The 5,150-nt window shown below is 34.2% G+C and overlaps 1 long non-coding RNA gene across 1 annotated transcript; it reads right to left on the bottom strand.

The window, feature by feature from the left end:
* Positions 1-300: 300 nt before the first annotated feature.
* Positions 301-3,836, bottom strand: LOC131551327 (uncharacterized). Its single transcript, XR_009273729.1, has 4 exons — positions 2,781-3,836; positions 2,376-2,432; positions 2,073-2,175; positions 301-1,262 (listed from the first exon to the last, which is right to left on the bottom strand). It is a non-coding gene; the product is annotated as an uncharacterized LOC131551327 (long non-coding RNA).
* Positions 3,837-5,150: the final 1,314 nt, after the last annotated feature.

Genomic DNA, 5,150 nt, shown 5'->3' with positions numbered 1-5,150 from the left:
TACCAGGACATTTTGTTAAATTTACGGACATTTCCTTCAACATTAAAACGGAAAATTCTGTAGATTTACATTTTCTTCTGTACCATAAACGGACAATCCTTAATGCAGAAATTTCTAAAAAATTATAGCATAGGCCTATCTTTAGTAGCAAATAAATCAAGCACAATATATACAAATTGAACATGGTTTATTTTTACCTCATGTAAACATTCTTAAAAGTGTGTTCAGTAGCTTTTATTTGCCTTAAACAGGTGAAGAAAACAATATTATTATATCAATTAACTTAAGTGTAAAGCACCACTGAAAATGCTTGTATTGTGGAACACTTTTTAGTTTTAAACAGCAACATGCAGAAAAAAGAAAACATGAGCAGGTACTTGACTTGTACAATATTGGTGTTGCACCAAATAGTGGTCACAAAGATAAACTTCATTGTGAAACAGTCAGGATTCAAAGTATTTTCAAATACATGGGGAAAAAAATTAATACAAAGACAGGGCTGTCATTAATAACAATTGCTATAGACTTACAGTCAATAGTCAAGTGAAATGTTCCAGTGTTTACAACATTTAACCTATAGAAGAACACAATATTCTTTAAAAGGACAGTTCACCCAAAAATGTGAATTCTGTCATCAGTTACTCACCCTCATACAGTTCCAAATCCATAAGATTTTCATTTATCTTTGGAACACAAACAAAGAGTATTTTTAATTAAATCTCTGTGCTTTCTGTCCCTCCATTGACAACTACCATATACAACTACCATTTCAAGGTCCAATAAGGTATAGCTGTCAGATTTCATTAAAAAGGATCTTCATTAGTATTCCAAAAATGAACAAAAGTCTAACAGGATTGGAACAAGATTTTTCATATAACATTTTGGGTGAACTAACCCTTTAAGTTAGATTACTAACCTCTAATTCATGCTAAATTATCTGCATCTACAACTGACATGGTACTGCAAAAATACTTTCTTGTACAGCATTTGAAAATAAAAAAAACAAAGATTCATGCACTCATGCCTCACATTTCAATGTGAAACTATACTATACAACTATACTAAACTAAACTTGTGTGCTTTTAGTATCTCTTGCCATGTGCCAGTTTGTGGAAACTACTTTTTTTTCTGCATGTTCAGTCCAAGTTCCATGTTGAGATTTGAAAAAAGCTCAAATTGTACATGGATTCTCAAAGTCTTGGAAGCGTAGGTTCCCATCATCTCAACCTTTGACCCTCGTTCAGGATTTCTTCACAGGAAGACTGGAAATGACAAGAAACTAAATAAATGAAAGTGAAGTACAGAGTAATATGCAGAACAGGTTGAGATTGAATTATCAGCTGCTATTCCAAATACTTTCCATGCAGTTCAAACATTGTTTATAAAATGCTAAACTTGCATTTCCAGTGGTCTCCAATTGCATCTGTCATGTGATCTTGTCAACAATGTTTTACGATATACTTAAAGAGATAGCTCACCCAAAAATTATAATTCTATCATTAATTATTCACCCTCATGACGTTCCAAACCTGTAAGACCTTGGTTCATCTTCAGAACACAAATTAAGATATTTCTGATGAAACCCAAGAGCTCTCTGACCCACGGTGGTGCTGACGCTGCACTTTGTTTACTGGCAAATAAACACACATGCATGCGTTGTGGTACTCTCGTTAATGGCAGCAGACTCTCCCAGGAGAGAAGAAATCATTGAATAAAGTTATTTTTGTTTTCTTTGCGCACAAAAAGTATTTTCATAGCTTCGTAAAATTACAGTTGAACCACTAATGTCGCACGGACCATTTTAACGATGTCTTTATACTACGTTTCTGTGCCTTGATCGTGGTAGGACCCTTGCTGTCTATGGAGGGTCAGAAAGCTCTCAGATTTCATCAAAAATATCTTAATTTGTGTTGCAAAAATGAACAAAGGTCTTATGGGGTTGGAATGACATGAGGGTGAGTGATTAATGACAGAATTTTTATTTTTGGGTGAACTAACCCTTTGATTATTTTCAACTAAACAGCAACACAATAAAATGCTTTATACACAGTCTCATTACACAAATTCCTTACATTTGTATGGATTCCAGCGTAGGTGCCATCTCCTCTGGAAATGAAGAGAATGTGTAGCTCAGCCACAATGGGAGGAAATGATAACTTCTTGAATGACAGCAATCTGGAATCACCAGTAACAAATAAGAAATTATAAAAAACACATGGTGAATTCAGAAAACCACTCCAAACATTGATTAAATCTTTCCTACACAAACAAAGGTCAACTGAATAAATGACTCAATGACTAATTTTTTCTCAGTATTGAACAGGCCTAATGGTAAATAAAATAAAAACAGTTAATAAATAAAACAGAATACAAACCCTTGATAAGAATGCAGGGGATGCTTGGGGTGTACAGTACAGCAGCAGCAATTAGACCTGTCATTAGAAAAGAAAACAAAAGAAACACCATGAATCTCATAAACTGCTGTCCCTTTAAAACATGACTCATCCCAACTCTTTACATCAGTCAAGACATTAACTTAAGACTGTCACTCGCCAAAAATGGTCATTTTTACATAATTTTGTGTGTTTTTGTCCGTGTAAGTGAGAGAGAGAGAACTCGGTGCACTACTGAAGTGCTGTCTGAAAAAAAATAAAAACAAATAAAGCTGCGTTCTCTGCGCGTGCATGACGTGTGTTCACAGACAGCGTGCCCGTAACGTTACCGAATTAACTTCTCGTGTGTGTTTAACATAAACAAGACAATAAAAAGTCTAAACCTACCTCGTTTGGCAGAAAAGGCGTTATCCTTGAAGAATTCTGCGATGTCAGATCTTCACCTTATCTTAATCTCTTAAAAAAAAAAAAAAATCGTAAATGGTGTCTTCTTTTCTTGACAATTGCTCTGCCAGCTCCTGTTGAAGGCATAAAGCGCTCTAAACACAGTTGTACCTCAGATTTAACGTTCTTACAGCTGCTTAACATCACCTCAGTAAATGCCGATGCTTTACGACACTCAGTAACAAATACACCGCAACAACAAATAAAAAGTTAATTAACTTTAAATTATAAAACTAAAAGTGAGAACACTGTAACAAGTAACTTACCTCCACGTCGTCGAGTAAGATGCGACGGTGTGCTGAAAATGTTGAATATGACGGCTCCGACATTCATTTGCCAAACAAGCTAGACAGCAACTAAGTTAAAGTTACAGTTTGTTACATTTAACAAAAACTAATTTACCACGGAAGTGTAAGAACAGTTCCCCAAACCCGAAATCCGACTTTAAAATGAAATTTTGACCGACACTATCTCCGTGAAAAATGGCGCCTGCTCTAGCATTGTTTTCGCGCCGATAATCGACTGAGCTTCTTGTTCCCACAATGCAAAGAGTAATTTAAAAAATACGGGGAAAACACCTGTAAAAACCAAATACGGAAAATTCCTTCAAATTATTACGGTATATTGTGCTGTATTTTTACGGATTTTTTTTACAGTGTGGGGTCAACTTTACACAGCCTGTCCAAAAAGGAGTTGCACACTCTAAATTTCATTGGACCACCTATAGCTTTAATAACATTGTGCTGTGTTGTGGCATTGTTTAAACAACATTATGCAACATCACAACATTTATTTCCATCAAGAGTTGCATTTATGTTTGGCCTGGATCTTGTATTGACAATGGGAGAGTCTAGCCACTCTGTAAAGTCAACTCCAGCACATCCTCAAGACATTCAGTAGAGTTAAGCTCAGGACTGGTGATCAATTCATTCATGAAAATGATTTCTCGTGCTCACTGAACCACTATTTCAAAGATTCTGATGAATTTTGTTATCGTCATGCTGCAATGTGTACATTAGTACGTCCTCCAACATAGTTGTTTAAGAAATGAAAAACTGCACACTGCATCAGTTTGGGATAAAATAATTATTGTCAAAATACAACAAGTATTAAAATATAAAAATCATAAAAACTCTTCAGCATTTGCAAAGTTCTGCATTGTCACTCTTGGGTGTTTGATGCTTTTTGGACTGATTTATGCGCTTAACTGAAGCTACGTAACGGAGTTCAAGTGTACGTTTGAAGAAAATCCTGGATACAGCCAAGCTGTCACCAAAGAACTCTTAAGTAATGATAATTGAGATGTCATTTTTGATGTCATTTTTGAGACGTCAAATTTTTGTACTTGAGTCCATTTAAATGCTAAACGTTTAAAATATAGATGTAGAATGTTCCTTTCGTACTCATGTACTCCTAACATGTAATTAAATATTCATGGAAAGTGTTGTGGTGCAGAGCCTTATGGCATTTTTTTTTTTTTTTTTTTTTAAATGTTAGTGCAACGTAAGCAGTACTGTTATCATTGATTTATCTCATGTATCTGTCTACCTCAAATTTGCACAGTTCTTGAGGAAACTGATCTTATTTCTGCACTCTGTTAAAAATAGTTAAAATTGATGTTTTTTTCTGTTAAAGTTTGTTTTTGTTGTTTGTTGTTAATAAATTGATATAATGTAACAGGGTGGTCTTGCTGTTATTTTTGTGTGTGTTGTAGTTAGATTTTGTTGTAGCACAGTGTGATTGGGTGGGGTAGGATTAAATATATGAAATACGTTTGGTTTATGATAAAAAATATGTAAATATGATGCATTTTAAGTACATTGCGTATATTACCTAATAATACATATACATGTTTCGGTCCCACTTTATATTAGGTGGCCTTAACTACTATGTACTTACATTTAAATTTAATAATTTGGTACAATGCACTTATTGTGTACATACATGTTTTTACATTGTACTTATATTTTTTAAAATACCTATATGTAATTACATCTGTAATTAATTTCTGTAATTACATTTATAATTACACTGTTGACTCATCCCTTACACCTTAACCCACCCTTAAACCTACCCATACCACCAAACCTGTCCCTAACCTCACCCGTATCCCACCTCAATAGCAGCAAAAGTGTTTTGCAATACAGTATGAACACAATAAGTACATTGTACTTATTTTCTGATGTAAGTATATAGTAGTTAAGGCCACCTAATATAAAGTGTGACTCAGGTTTCTTATGCATTTAAAGCAAATTGGATTTATTGTTACTATTACATAAGTTTTATTACTTATTTCATTGACATAAGTTTGGC

Source organism: Onychostoma macrolepis, chromosome 12 (genome assembly GCF_012432095.1).
Source record: "Onychostoma macrolepis isolate SWU-2019 chromosome 12, ASM1243209v1, whole genome shotgun sequence".
Taxonomy (NCBI): Eukaryota; Metazoa; Chordata; class Actinopteri; order Cypriniformes; family Cyprinidae; genus Onychostoma; species Onychostoma macrolepis.
Note: the sequence above shows the minus strand (reverse complement) of the source record. Positions and strands in the feature narration are given on the sequence as shown.